The following is a 16,838-nucleotide window of genomic DNA, read 5'->3' on the forward strand; positions in this document are numbered from 1 at the left end:
TAGATAGAAATATATAGGAAAAATCTTTGAAAATCTTCTTCTCAAGAACCACTGGGCCAGAAAAAGTGAAGCTTATGTGGAAGCATTCTGGGGTAGTGTAAATTCTAAATTTTAGGAATCATGACCCCCAGGGGAAGGGCGGGGCAATTATAGGGAATCAAAGTTTTACATAGAAATATATAGGAAAAATCTTTGAAAATCTTCTTCTCAGGAACCACTGGGCCAAAAAAGCTGAAACATATGTGCCCATGGAAGGATCATGGGGTAGTGTAGATTTCAAAATGTCTAAATTATGATCAGTGGGGCAGGGTGGGGATGCATTATGTATAACAAGGGGGAAATCTGGTAAAGAACAGAATTGTCAACGCTTCTCAGGTGAGCGATGTGGCCCATGGGCCTCTTGTTCATAATCATTTAACAAACAATTATTTAAAAACAAACAATTATTTCAAAAATATATTTTTATTGTAATTGGAATTGACAGTTAATTTTTAATATGAGTGTTTTTCAAAATTTGATTTTTGTTCTAGCAACAGTGTAGACTAGATAATTTCCCAGTAAAAATTTGATCATATTTCCAATACATATTTGATGCAATAAAATGTTAAATTTTAAAAATTGGTATAAATTACTTTTCCTACTTTGAGATCAATTGCTTAGGAAACTAATTTTAAAAGACACCCCATGTTTCTCATCTTATTTCGTGAAGAAATCTTTTAAGGTATGTAGATTGTAGAGGAAAACAAGCGGGATGTACATCCCTTATAAAAACGTTAAGATCAAACCATACCTACGTTCCTCAGATATCTTTTAAATATGTGAATATAAAAAAAATATTTAAAATTATGATTACCTTCTGACTTTTAAAATATCTCTAATTGTCTTTGAAAATTTAGAACGCTAAAATTTTTGATTTTGGCCATTAAAAGTTATTTTCAAAAGAATTATTTAGGCAACACCGTACTCTGGTATCTTGCGCAAATACCTGGTAAGGTATCTCGATTTTTTGTGAGTTAACTTGAAAAAGTAGCATAAATTCAATGACAAAATCTCGGGAAAAAACTATACATTATTTAGGAACGTATCGTCTGTCATTAAAAAGAAAAACTACAAAGAATGACTTTTAAGGCATCATTATTCGAACATTAAAGTGTAATTCATATGTACCATTACATTTCACTGTTTGACACCTACCAACAATGCACACCGACCTCTTTTACAAAATGCTTAAGATATTATACTTTTAAAAAGATTCGTTTATTTTATGACACGAGAGTATTTTTACAGAAAAAATATAATTCATATTACGCTCTCAGCTTTTGCTGTTTAGCTCATTGGTTGGTGTATAAATCATATAACTCTTGAATTTCTTTTTGAGACCTGTTCTCCATGGAGGCTATGACCTAGATAAGGACCGATATTTAAACATTTGTTGTGGAGGGGAAGTATTAAAATTTGAAACAAGATTTCTCTGTTACTACTGCCCAAATAAATAAATGAGTCTCTTATCAGAAAATGCATGGCTATTTTTAAACTAATGCTGGTAAACACAATCTTTTCTTGTTAAAAGGAAATGACACAGTTAAATTTAGCAGCTCCCAATGCATTGGTAAATAATTCAGTTTGTTTCATACATTAGACTTGTTAATACTAAATCATACCCCGTTGTCTATTATCAAGGTAAAACTTGAAAATACAAACAATTTTTATTGATATAAAATTATGCAAACAAAATAAAACTCAAAGAGTGGAAATATTAAAAAATCCTGTCTCACGAGTGAAATAAATTCCATCTTCAACTACAAAACATTGAATTTTCTGTTTATTACATTTTCTTTGATTTTTCCTTAACCTACGTCTTTTTTGTAATGCAGTTTTGGGCTACATGACGTCATAGTTGAGCGGTTGAGACGTCATAGCTAAGTGAAAGACATTGTAAACATGAATTTCAGCAACATACTTGTTTAACTTTCGCAGTTTAAGGATGAATTCTTCTGATCAATTTACCCCAAGTGGGTCTTCGTACTTAGACATGTCGTAAAATTCAAACTGATAACAATTTACAAAGAAGTTTTTAAAGTTTTTATGATTTATATGTTTAACTATATTTATTTTTAAATAAAAAAATCTTTCTATGTTGTATAAATGACCAACACGTGTGCAAAATTACGATATTTACGACATAGGCCTAAGAAAGTCGACAAGTGAAATCGACATCGAGAGGGGAAGACTCAAGAAGACGGGATCGCCCGTTTCAAAGCGACAGGAAAGTCAAATGACACTCAATTAAAAGAGCCAACCGACAGAAATTTTAAAACATTAAAAAAATTGTCGAGATCACAATTAAGCCTACAGGAACATTCTTGAAAGCGGTACCCAAACATGCCAGCCAAGAGCGCCGAAGTGTGTTGACGCAGTGGAAAAGCGAAAATGTAGGTTAACAATGCTTTCAAACTTATTGAAAATAGCAATGTTTATGCGTTATAGATACAAAGGTTTCAAAATACATAGTATACTGTCACATCGCAAACTCAAACATAGCATATTACATGTTACATGCTACGTAACGTTAGGCCTAAGGCCTCCAGAGGCGTGCAGACGACAACATTCGTATTATCTTTTTTATTACAACTTTAGCTTTTAGTATATGATAAATTACCTTTGATATTGTAAATGCAGAATCTCTATCTCAAATTTATAGACATACCTTGAGAAAATAATTAGATAACTTCTATAATTTTTAGCTGTTTACATTCGGTAAGAAACTAGGTCGCTTCATTCTATGGCGGCCTATGCGGGTAAAAAAAATGGAATATTTCTGAAACATCATGGAACATGTAGAAATTATTTTAGTCTAAACTACAGGCCTGGGTTCATAAAAACAAAGTCAGATAGACAAAATAATGATTTTACATTTTTTGAACAGTGATATTACCAGTAAATTATGATCTAATTTTTTCTAAAATAATTTTTTACAGGTAAGTCTTGTTTTCACAAGAATCACTAATGAAGGCTTTTAGAAGAGAGCAGGGTTTAAGAACCACTAAAATCAGATGGAGAAAACCATAAAAATCAGATTGAGAAAGTGGGACTGGATTTGACTAATCCCTGTGAAGCCACCATCCAACACCACAAACCAGGACCCAATCTGGAACCCCCAGGCCAACAGAAAGAGAGGACATCCAACAGACTATTATAAAGTTTTATGTGTTAATTGATTACTTTTTGTTCTTAAAAATCTTTTCTTAACAAAATTGTAAATATTACCTGAAATTATCACACTAATTTTGAATATTTGGTGAATAAAACACATACTTTGATGCCTAAATGCTTGATTTATTTTCATTAAATGCTGAAAAAGAAACATGGGGTGGGGATATAAAAAATATCAAAACTTTCTTATATGTGCACTAACCCCTACTTTTCATGCTATGAAAAGAAGCTATAATACCTAAAGAAACTGTACAACAATTTTCTTAAAAAGTTTAATTGTAGAAATATGTTTTTCTTTGGTTTTTCGAGCAATTTTATAGGGAAAAATGTGCCTAATTTTGACATGGGTAAACAACATTTTTGGGTACAAGTTATCTAATTGGTATTTATTTGCTCATATTTTGTTTAAAAAATCAACTTTGCAATACTTTCAAGTAAATTTAAGCCAAATTAAGTTTTAATTCACTGTATTTATAAGTTTTATGAGGTATTTTATTGTCTAGTAGCATTTTTAAGGAAATTTCCCATGCTCTATTTTGGCCTATGTTCAAAGGGTTGAACCTCTCTTAGATGAACACTAACATACACTTTTCTTGTCTTTAAATTATTCCTTGGATACTACACTCTCAGAAAAATATAAGCATTTGAAAAGTTTAATGCACGTTTTTTTCCGCGTATCATAAGAATACATCCTTAAAGAAGATGGGCGCATGGTGTGTGATCTGCAGGAATCATTTGTACGAAACATTTATGGTTTAAATGTCCATGATTTGTTTGGCTGAACATAGCTTGTCAGACTTTACAAACACGTCCATAGGTTTTTTAGTTTGATTAGTTTGAAAGTGTGAGATTGTAACGTTTTTCCCAGGGGGTACTATAAAATAGTAATGTTTCACAAAAAATAAAAACCTAAAATATTTAATGCAGTTGATGCATGATACGTGTACATGATGTACATTATATAGAATAGAAGATTAGAATTAATTTCGCTCGAGAAACAAACAGAACCAAAATTAATCTAATTCAAAATTTTAATATATCAGTACATAAAACGAAACTGACAAAATAAATGGTTGTTTGCATGAAAGAAAGAAAAAAAATTAACGCCCCATGCCAGGCTCGAACCAAAAACTTTTCGAGTCCAGTACACTGAACAGGTAGCCCATCCTACTGAGCTATCACCGCTACTACACAGATCATTTTAAAAGGACAAAGAAGCACCACATTCACACATTTGGATTTTTAAGGAAAAAGTTCGTTTTTCTCGGTCTCTGGGTCTTCTCTCCATTTTTTAAAAAAAGTGTATTCGTTTCTTTGAATTTAAATACACACAAATAACGTTTCAAAATCATGGAGAGAAGACCCAGAGATAGAAAAATTTGAGAAAAACGTGTTTAAAAATGTACCATTTTCTACCAAATGTCTGATCTGGCCAATTTTCAAGTTATTTTTCAGCATATCAAAGCTCAATTTCGGGAAAATATTTTCCTTTCCTGTTGCACAGTAACCCGATAAATAAAAAAAATCTTAAAATTTTATGTGACATGCCGGTAAAATTTTCATTTTTCAATTACGCCCAGATTCCTGCCGAATGCCAATCAAAAGCGCCCTCGTTCTTTATGACAGAATGGTTTATTAACTCGTTTTCTATCTTGTAACAAGTTACGAAGTATTGAAAATCGAGAGTTTTCCCGCACTTTTGATATTCTTTCACACTGTGACAGGATATCATTTTGATATCCTTTTCACACTCTGACAGGATTCCACTTTTATTCAATGGATAAATTACAGTATTTCACTGTTGAAAATGTTATAAACTATTATTCAGTTCTATTTGGCGTTTTCCAGGAATTTCGGACTAATAAGCAAAGTCCGATTTTTAATAACTTCATCATGAATGGATTTATTTTAATTTTATCAAACAACTGTGCTTTTACACATTTTGTAGTATTTCCCAATGTTAGTACACAGCTAGCGACAAATTTATTCAAATTATAACAAATATTCTGTAAACCGTAAACCTTATTTCAAGGACTCCAAATGGCAATGGTTTGATTTCTCATTGATTGTTATCACAAGACATGTTGGGGAAAAAATACCCGTAAAACAGCTTACACTAAAAAACAAGAGGCCCACGGGCCTTATAGGTCACCTGAGTATCATGTAACAACTTTCCAGTGATTGTATTTGGTTCGTGTCTTAATCAAAAAGCCATGAATTTCACAAATTTTGAAGGAGGCACCATTGCTTATCAAAGGGCAGATTTCAAAGCATTAATTTATTTTTAGTCAAAGTACCCCCCTGGTACCCCTGACCCAGCGGCCCTGAAATTATCTATTTTGAAAGAGACCCCTTTCTTCATTATAAGGCCAGTATTTTTTTATGTTAAGGTTTAGTTATGAACATGAGAATTTTTGATAAATCAATTATTAACATTTGTACATTCTTTTTTTATGCTATTCTAGTAGGCTCCTTATAACTGGACACATAATACTTACAAATAGGAAAGTAGAACATTTAATTGCTTATTTCATGCCAGCTTGGGCCAGTTATATATAAATTTTGTGATGTTGGTCAAAATATATTTTAAAAAATCAATTCTTTAAAAGTCTTTCAATTTATCTTCATTTTTTAAATATGTGTTAGATGAATGTGTAGACAATGTTCTAAAATTTACTTGATGCCTAAAATTATAATTCCTATCATAAAACAGACAGGGAGTATTGGGAACTATGGTGAACATTTTTTCAATTAACTGTAAAATAATTTTTCTGGCTGATACAATTGATACTACATGCCTGTATATATTTGTATATTCTTGCCGCCTTTTAATAGTTGAATTTTTTTTTATTTCTTCAGGTTATTGTTTATTTCTTCCTCAAATGGACTTCTCCCATAGTTTTATTCATTACATCTGATGCATAAGCAACCCTTTTTTGAAGAATGATGCTTAGACTGTAAGCTATAACAGAGACCTAAACTGTAACAATGTCGCTGGCAATATTCAATAGCTACCACGGGCAGTTTAAAACCTGGGAGAGGAAAATTATTTACAGACAGATACTTTTGAAACGAATACATAATTATCTCACCAGCATGTCATTGTGCAGCAAAGTCGTCAGCATTTTATTTGTCCTTTGAACGGCTGAAACGTTTTGAATGGCACTCGTATCGATGAATTTTACACTAAACCAAGCTCAGATCTAGCTTTATAATTAAAATTTATTTACTCACCGTTTCATCTTAAAACCGGAAGTGCGAGTTCGTAAATTTGAAATCTCGATCCCGACTCAAATTTGACATCGGAAAGAAAAAAATTGTTTTATTTTTTTTTTCTGAAAATTCAAAACCTTGAGCGGAGGGTTTGTGAAACTGAAAATAAAATAAATCCTGGCCTTAAATATGTAATTAGGTCATTAGTATATTAACCAGGAGCAAAGAATAAGATGTTCAAAGAATTCATGCATTTCACTATTAGAGCCCCACCCTAAAACAAGAACCCCTGACCCTGGGGCCATAAAATTCACAATTTTGGTAGAGGCACTCTTGCTCATCATAACTATGTACTTAGTTAGTATATTTAATACCCAGGAGCAGAGAAGAAGATTTTCAAAGAATTCATGTATTTTCACTATATAATCAATAGAGCCCCGCCCTAACACCAGAACCCCTGATCTTGGGGCCATAAAATTCACAATTTTGGTAGAGGCACTCTTGCTCATCACAACTATGTACTTAGTTGGTTTATTTAATACCCAGGAGCAGAGAAGAAGATTTTCAAAGAAATAATGCATTTTCACTACCTACTTATTGAGCCCCGCTCTAGCACTTGAATCCCTGACCCCAGGGCCATGAATTTCACAATTTTGGTAGAACACTCATTGCTGATTACAATCATGCAAACAGTTTGACTGCTTGAAGTCCAGGAGTAAAGAAGAAGATTTTTAAAGATTGCATTAATTTTAGTGGTTTTGGCCCCACCCCTCAGGCCCCAGGGGGGCAGGGATCATGAAATTCACAATTTTTGTTCCCCTTCACCCATAGATGCTTTGTGCCAAATTTGGTTGAAATTGGTTCAGTGGTTGCAGAGAAGAAGCTGAAAATGTTCAAATGTTAACGCACGGCGCACGACGGACGACGCACGACGACGGACGAAAACGGATAGCAATAGGTCACCTGAGTTTACTCAGGTGACCTAAAAATTCGAGAACTTGATAACCGACCTAATCGAACTGCAATATACATATAGGTCATCACGGTGCTTTGCTTGATAAAAGACATCATTTTTGACCCTGAGCAAACCCCGATAAATTAAACCCAGACTGTAAACAAAGCCATGCCCTTATAACAGGTTTTTCGGCATACAGGTTAATTTTTCAGTGAGAGAGAAATTAGAATGTAAGTAAGTGTGTTGCTTAAAGGTACTTGGACACAGATTTGAAGTTAATTTTTTCTCTGTAATATTACGACATATATATTTTAATAGCATTTTCACACAAAAATTAATTAAAAATCTTATTTCATTTGTAAGTTATTAAAATTTTTATTTTTTTGGCGGGTTTGATTGACACATCCTTGCACTTTCACATATTTTAACTTTATTCTTAATCCTCAGGAAAAATGGCAATCTTGTTGTGTATTAATGAAAAATATGAATGCTATAATCCAGAAAATTCATAGTAGACATGTTCGAAAGCAAAAGAAACACACAATGTATTGTCAGTCCGTGCAGTTGTGGTGAGCAGACTTTGGCAATTAAACGCATCCGGTGAATCGTAAACACCAAACAATAACACGATCTTGCCTTGTTTACAAAAACTGTGTACATAACACGAGTGTGTTCGAATTGCTAAACTCTGAAAACAACGGAATGACGATACTTGTGAAGGAGTTTTGCTTTCTAACATTTCTACTCTGAATAAAATTATTTTTCTGGATTTAAGTTTTCATATTTCCCAATAATACACAACAAAATTGCCATTTTTTCAAAGGATAAAGAATAAAGTTAAAATTTGTGAAAGTGCAAGGATGTGTCAATCAAACCCGCCAAAAAATTTGAAGTTTTAATAACTTTTAAACGAAATAAGATTTTTTATTAATTTTTGTGTGAAATGGTATTAAAATATATAAGTCGTAATACTATACAGAAAAAATTACCTTCGAATCTGTGTCCAAGTACCTTTAAAAATTAAAAAAAAAAATCTTACAGATAAAAAAAAATCGGGGAATTGAACTATAACCTAACACATTTTCTGTTTGACTAGTAACGGAGAAAATCTTGATAAGAGTCAATGTCTTTAAACTCCGGTATTTAACCAAACAATAACTGTGTCTTATTATTCCATTTTTTCCAATACAGCATAAGAGTACAGAAGCGAAACAGTATATTTATGCTGAATGGGGACGTATTTTTAATCTTGCCGGGGTTGAAATGACATTTAAGCTCACCTGTACAAAATAAAGTCAATAAAAAACAAAAACTACGAAATTTACCCGGGTAACATAAAATTATTGAATATAGTTTTATGAAACAAATTTTATGTGTACGATTAATTGATTATTGGACAACGCCGATGCGCCAATATTTCAGTCGTATTTCGGCGAGTTTTAAAAACAAATGGAACAGTCAAATAAACAGACACTATAAAATTTCAATATGTATCAATTAAAAAAAAACATGTCATATCAAATTTAATATATGTTTTTTTTATTTTATGAGAAAAGAGTCTCCAGCTTGCAGCTTCTGTAAGACTGACATTGAGTCAATTTTTTAATTGAACATCTTTTCGTTGAATGCTATTTAGTAAAAGAGCTTTGGAAAGTTTTGAAAAGGGGTTTTTGCCAATGAAAGTTATATTTGTAGTTTTTGACGGAACAATATTATTTGGCAAACATAAGAATAAGATTGTTCATAAAGTGAAAACTTAATCACAGCGATAATTAATAAGTGGTATATTTTCGACTAAATACAGTGTATAAAACCCTTCTGTGTTGAGTTCAATGACCTAAAACAATTATTGTGGAAAGAATATTGAAAAAATGAATGTTGCCCATTATCCCCCTTCCCCTAAAATAAAAAAGTACTATACTCTTTAATTCTTTGCTTTTTTCTTCTTCTATTATGTTTCTCTCTTTTCGCCACCTTTCTTTTCCTTCTCCTTTCCCTCTGTTAAATCAACTTTCACATATATTTAAATGTGTGTAATATCATGTTTATGGGGTTTTTTGTAGGTATGAAATATGTATATGGAATTTTTTACAATAAGTATTTAAGTGAAGATATATGTTACAGTATAAATAAATTACATGTATATACTTCTTTGATATATAATTTTGAAAGTTGAAATAAACATAAAAAGATTATTTTAAAATTTTTATTATTTTAAATGTATAGAATATAATACGACCATATTTTGTACCTAATAAATGAATGGTCCGATATTTTGAATCGTGGTAGCATTTTGAAGATATCAAATAAAAAAGCTCCACCAAAGGAATTAAAAAAAAAATTGTTTATTGTAGAATTAATTGCACCTAGATTTTTACATTGAAGTCTATGGGCAGCGCATGAGATATTTCAAAAAGTAATTTGAATTTCAAACAAACCTCTAGGTGAAAACATGCATCTCTCCCTCTTCATTAAATTGCGAAATAAAATGAAATATTTACCGCAGAAATTTTGAGAAATCAAAATTTTTCTTCTTTTAATCAAGGGCAGATAACTCTTCAAAAACTTTTAATGTGCAAAATTGCTGTCTCCTTACATGTTATCAGTCTTGTGAATTTGGTTCATTTCACTTTTATCATTATCTAGCAATGTGTTTTTAACTAGCTTAAAATTATTTAAAATCGTTCAAAATCCTTCATTATACATTGGATACCTTAAACAATTCAAATTTTGGAGCGCAGCAAACGCGGATCCCCGAAATATCAAAGGTGGGATAAGGTGCCATGGGGGAGTAAGCATTCCCTGTCGACCAGTCAAACCCACAGAATGCTCCTTGTTATGATCGTGAACGAAAAAAATTCATGTAATCATGATCTCCGTACAATTTATTCATTACATGCAATCAAAAGCATGTATGATGCGTGCGAATCAGTTAGATGCACATGTAATACGTTTGTATAAGGAATACTAGTATAAGACGTATAGTCAGGTACGAGTTATTCTATCAGTCCGGGGTATTCAATCTAGTATGACATTATATGATGCTTGTATTCACTTATGCAATTATTATATATTCGAAAGATATTTTGAGAATACATACAGTGTGTATATATCCATTTAACCTTAATTCAAAAGTTTTTTCTTTACAGGAACATGAGAAATGAAGGACGAAGAATGCTCAAAATACATAATTTGGGCAAGTGTCACAACCTCTATCGTAGCCTGTTGTATTTTCTTTCTTATGTGGCGATATGTCTCCCGCCGTCAGCGTAATAGGCGGGAAAATGGACCATGTGTCTCTCATCGACACTACTGCCAAGGCTGTATGCAATACGAAAGTTCTTACCGAAGTGAATTGCCACTATCGCACAGGAGAAAGGATAATCATGTAGAACAGAGTGTTCATCGCCGAAGTACTGCTGAAAATGGGGTCCTTCCTTCACTTCGGACATACCAGTCTTCTGTTCTCCATCCTAGTCCGGTACCAGCAGACGTTTTACCAACAGTAAACGAGAATGCCTCACCAATGTTTATCAATTCCTTTGCAGAACCAGAACATTTAAACCATGACAATCAAAGTCAAACTTTAAACGATTTAGGTACGTCGTTTTCTTCTTGTGCGGAAAGTGGTGAAACGTCGAACCGCTTCACCAAACCTTTCTATTACAGCAATGACATGTATACCGTTTCAGAACGAAGCAAAATGAAAACTGTAGGAGGAAAACTTATTGTATCAGTGGCCCACAATGTAACGTCGAGCGGAGATTGCTTGATGCTCGACGATATGGGTATATCTCTTTATGTACCCCCAAATGCGGTTCCAATCGGAGAAGAAACACTCGTGTGTCTTGTTCTGAACTGGGATCTAGGTGATAATCCTTATATGACAGAAACGGAGTCTCTTGTCAGCCCGGTGGTATTTGTAGGACCACATGGACTAAAACTGCGGAAACCCTGCGAACTACGTTTTCGTCATTGTGCTTACGATCCACGTCATATCGTTGTCATGCGCAGTGAAACTGACCCTTATGGCGACAAATCTTGGATCGAATTGTACAGTCAAGAAAATAAAGATGATAAGTGTAGTCTTTCATCCGATGAATGCAGACTAACAATCAATACTTTTACATTGTACACGTGCATTCAAAGGCCACTGAGGAATTTGAAAATGGCAAAATGGCTACAGATTGCAGCGTTTTCTAACCCGCTGGAAAAGCGCATCGACCATCATGAGGTAACGCTTTTTGTTGATAGACTTTTAGTTTAGATATTCTTTAATTTAGTTATCTGTAATGAAACTTTGATCTTTGTAAAATGTGATGATTGCATCTATTCTTTTAAACATTTGACCCTTTTATGCACCCAGATCGAAAGATTCCGGGGATATATTCTTTATGTCCTGTCTGTCCATCTGTTTTTCCTTCTGTGTATTGTCAACTTTATCCTCGCTCATAACAAAGCTACTTTAAAAAAGAAAATACCATTCCTAGACATATTTTGCCTAGGAATAGCTCCTAGGCAAAATATGTCATAGGAAAGGGGTCTATACTAAGATATTCAATGTGCCGAACATGGCAAAGGCGCAGTTTTTACTCACTTTTTATCGACTTGAGTCAGTCGCAGCCGAGATTCAAACACATAAGCTTCCGAAAACGGCGCAAGCGCTCTACCGACTGAGCTATCTTCAAGTTGACGATTAATAAGCTTATAGCGAGGGTTAACTCAAATGCATGTCAAACTCCAAAGGCCAAGGTCAAAAGTGTTGATACCCAAAAGAAGGTCTCGTTACAAGGAATACACCTGTGAAATATGAAAGCCCTAGTTCTAACTGTTCAAAAGCTAAGACTAAGGTTAAAGTTTTAAACAAGTCGATCAAACTATAAGATCAAGGTCAAAAATATTTATACCAGCTGAAAGGACTCGTCATAATGAAGACACATATGAAGTCTAAAAGCCTTGGCTCCAACAGTTCAAAAGTAAGGTTAAAAGGCAATGTTAAAGTTTTTGTTGACAAACAGGGCAAAAATTTTTACCCCGAAACCTTGTTTACGGAGGCATAAGAAACAAGAGGCCCATTGGCCTTATAGGTTACCTGAGCATCATGCAACAACTTTCCAGTGATTGAATTTGGTTCATGTTCTAAGCCAGATGCTATGGCATTCACAGTTTTGAAAGAGGCACCATTGATTATCATAACTATACACTTAGCAATTGCTTAGTTTGTTTACTTAATACCCATAAGCAGGGTAGGGGAACAAAAATGCATGTCAACTAATCAGTAATATTCAGCAATAATCAGGAGTTCCCTTACCACACATGAATCCCTGACCCTAGGTCTACACATTGCACAATTTTTGAAAAGGCACACTTGCTTATCAAAAATGTTCAATTAACACCAAGGAGCAGATTTCAAACAATTCATTTTCAGTATATAGAAGTAGAGCCCCCCGTCTTTGGTATCCCTGACCCACGGGCCTTGAAATTCACAATTCTGAAAGAAGAGCCCTTGCACATCACAACTATATAAATAGTTCATCTGCTTATTACCCAGGAGTAGAGAAAAAGATTTTCATAGATGTAATGTATTATCATCATACTGTATACATGGAAATTTTCGCCCTATCCTCTTTTGGGCGAATTTAAAACGGGGCGAATTCAAAGATTACAGTATCATTTCTTAAACAAAACTATAAGTGGGTGAATTTAACACGGGACAAAATTGTTTTCAAGTATGAAAGGGCGAAAATAACACGGGGCGAAAATAACCCTGTATACTGTATATTCATGATAGAGCCACACCCTAACACCATAATCCCTGACCCTGGGGCCATAAAATTCACAATTTTGGTAGAAGCATTCTTACTCATCATAACTATGTCCTTAATTAGTTTATTTAATACCTAGGAGTAGAGAAGAAGCTTTTCAAAGAATAAATGCATTTTCACTATATAATCAATACAGCCCTGTCTTAACACCAGAACCCCTGACCCTAGGGCCATGAAATTCACAATTTTGATAGAGGCACTCTTGCTCATTATAACTATGCACTTACTTAGTTTATTTAATACCTAGGAGCAGAGAAGAAGATTTTCAAAGATTTAATGCATTTTCACTATATAATCAATAGAGCCCCATCCTAACACAAGAACCCCTGACTCTGGGGCCATAAAATTCGCAATTTTGGTAGAGGCACTCTTGCTCATCATAACTATGTACTTAATTAGTTTATTTACTACTCAGGAAAAGAGAAGAAGATTTTCAAAGAAATAATGCATTTTCACTATATAATCAATAGAGCCCCGCCCTAACACCAGAACCCCTGACCCCGGGGCCATGAATTTCACAATTTTGGTAGAGGACTCATTGCTGATTACAATCATACCAACAGTTTGACTGCTTGATGTCCAGGAGTAAAGAAGAAGATTTTTTAAAGATTGCACTAATTTTAGTGGTTTTTGCCCCACCCCCCAGGCCCCAGGGGGGCAGGGACCATGAAATTCACAATTTTTGTTCCCCTTCACCTATAGATGTTATATGCCAAATTTGGTTGAAATTGGTTCAGTGGTTTCAGAGAAGAAGCTGAAAATGTTCAAATGTTAACGCACGACGGACGACGACGGACGAAAACGGATAGCAATAGGTCACCTGAGTTTACTCAGGTGACCTAAAAAGTTATGTAATAAGTCCTCATTTGAAAATTCTCCAATTTTTCTTCGCTCTTATTAATTCAAATCTCTGTTTTATTTAGGTAAGGGTTTACTTTCTCAATAAAACTCCTTGTGCTCTACAATGGGCGATTCAAAATGAAGCACAGTTTCAACACGAACTTTTGTGTCCAGAAAAGGCGTTTCTATTCTACGGTAAAGTAGAAGACATCTTAGACGTCAGAGTTACATTAAAGTAAATATTTTTTTTATTTCATTTTGTCATCCATTCATTGTTAAATACGCATTTGTACATTGTTGCTGTATTGTAATAATTAGTTTCTTTTATAAGTATTGCAAGCACAATGATATTAATAGATAAATGGGAATGTTTCCATTTTTTTTTCTCTGTGATAACTCTTTCAACACTGTAAATGGAGTTGATTTAATGATAATTTTACCGGAATGTAAATTAGGCAAAGCAATAGATCAGGAGCTAAGAAGGCCTACTATTATACTACTTTTATGTCTTTTTAATTCTTAAAGTTACTAAGTCAACAATTTTAAACAAGGTAATTTATGTTAACATACTGACTCTGTACCTATGTGCAATGTTTTGTATTCATCATCCGTTCATTGAGTTGTTCTTTTTTTCCAGATATTTGTCACCAGAATGGGAAAGTATAGAAAATGACGAATACGAACGTGTTCCCTACTTACACATATGGCACGGGCAGTGTCCACATATAAGCATGTGTTCAAAAAGAAAGCTCAATATTCAGTTCGTGAGCTAAATTTTCACTTGAACATATATCAGGAAACCCTGGAAAATGAGGGTGAAAAAATTGTGGTGCATGCAACGGAGGAATCGAAAAGAATAGTCGATAATACATGTATAATCAATATTAACTCTAGTCAAAAACATGAAAACGTGGAGGTAAATAGAACTAATGATGACAGGGTAAATGTGTCTGTAAATTCAAACCAGTGTTATTCAGTGGCATTTCTAGAGGAAATGTGTAAGAGCAACAATTCTAGACATTACATTTCATATGACGTCAGAAATCAACTCAAGATCAAACTTGACCCCCTGACCCCTCTTGGAAATGATTGGCGCCGACTCGCACAAACTCCTAGAAATGACCCAGTATATCGAGTACTTAAGCAGTATTAAATCCAGTCCCACCGAGGTCCTCCTATGTGTAGCTGAGCATCGCAATATCCCCCTTGCAGAACTAGCGGTAAGTCAATAAATACATATATTTACATCCACTGGATATTTTCTCCTTTATTTCATATGAAGACCATTGCCATCATTAATCAGTGCATTAACGACACTAAGCATGTCACCTACATAGATTTCTTAAATAATGGCTGTCACATTAGTTATGCATACAATACCAATTAAATAATGGCTGTCACATTAGTTATGCATACAATACCACATTCATCTATAGTAGAGTTCATAACATTAAATATTTCTTTGTATGTTTTTTTTATACAGACATACATAATAAACTTACCATAAATTTATGTCTGTCTTTGTTTCTTAGTATTGAAATTAACGTCACAGCTATTGCACAGAAATAAAATAACATAATCCATAAAAGCTGCAACATCATTCCCGTACCAACAACCTAAGAACGCATTTTATTATTTAAATTAAAAACTATTGTTTTATAATATCTTTTGTTGAATGATAATTATATTAATTTTACAGATGCTTTGCTATCGGACCGACGTATAGTAATCTTGCTTCGAAAAAAAGCAGTTCGTCATTTATCAATTTATTCTTTCTTCATTTAAAAGTACCTTCGATACCTTCCAATAATTGAAAAATGGTAAAGAATTGTATTCTATCTATTTTAAGAAGTAATTCTCGTTCTAACATTATTTTATACGCTGAGCTTTTCAGGTCAAATTCGGTTTTTCACCCATCTGTTAACTGTTTACATTTTGACTACTTCTAAAGAACCCATGGAACAATTTAACCAATATTGACAAAACAATTTTGGTGAAAAAATTCAAAGTTTTTTGCAAATTATGTGTATACGTAAAGTTTTTAGAGTCAAAAACATTAATCCTTTAAGTAAGAAGGGTCCAGTTAAAAAAATATGTGAGTTGTCTTTCGTTTGTTGTATGACAGACTTTTATTAAAATATGGATGGATTTGATGATAGATATATTTCTGTTATACATGAAAACAGTAAAAATGAGGAGATATGCAATGTTGTTACTTTCGATTTATATTAAAGTAGACATACATTGTGGATTAAAATAAAAATTTTGCACGTTATTGCGTTGATGTAAAAGAACTACATGTACAGTGTATTTATTAGGTAAGAGTGCGATTGTTTGTGAATAATCCAAATAAGTTTCTTGTATAAAAAAAACTGTTCTTTTGAACCCTCCCAATTTTCAAATTCTGCTTTAATTGAGACGGGTTATTGAATGGTATTTTCTTTTTACATCAATCAAAATGATTTTATGGGTCTGGAACTTTAGCATGTGTTTAGAATACTTACTGTCGTCAAAATATTACCTAACAAACATAACTATTCGAAAAAAATCATTTTAAAATTTTTTTGCACGTTACTTTTTTGTAGACTTTGTTGAACAAAATGAAGAGATACGATGCAGAGCGCATTATTGGGAGTTCCTATCTGATCAAAATCACCTAGATTTAGATCTACCCGCCAGTGGTGGACATCAACATGATGAACTAAATGTGCCTCGTACGAAAGAATTTAGTTATGTTAATCTTTCGTACAAGTAATGTCAAATATATTAGAATATGTTTAATTGAAATCAAG

At 33.3% G+C, this 16,838-nt stretch overlaps 1 pseudogene; it reads left to right on the forward strand.

Moving 5' to 3' along the window:
* The first annotated feature begins 10,529 nt into the window (after positions 1–10,529).
* LOC134244412 (UNC5C-like protein) lies at positions 10,530–16,706 on the forward strand (annotated as a pseudogene).
* The last annotated feature ends 132 nt before the right edge of the window (positions 16,707–16,838 follow it).

This window comes from Saccostrea cucullata, unplaced genomic scaffold (genome assembly GCF_032062105.1).
Source record: "Saccostrea cucullata isolate Sc308-1 unplaced genomic scaffold, CSIRO_AGI_Scuc_v1 ctg13442, whole genome shotgun sequence".
Taxonomy (NCBI): Eukaryota; Metazoa; Mollusca; class Bivalvia; order Ostreida; family Ostreidae; genus Saccostrea; species Saccostrea cuccullata.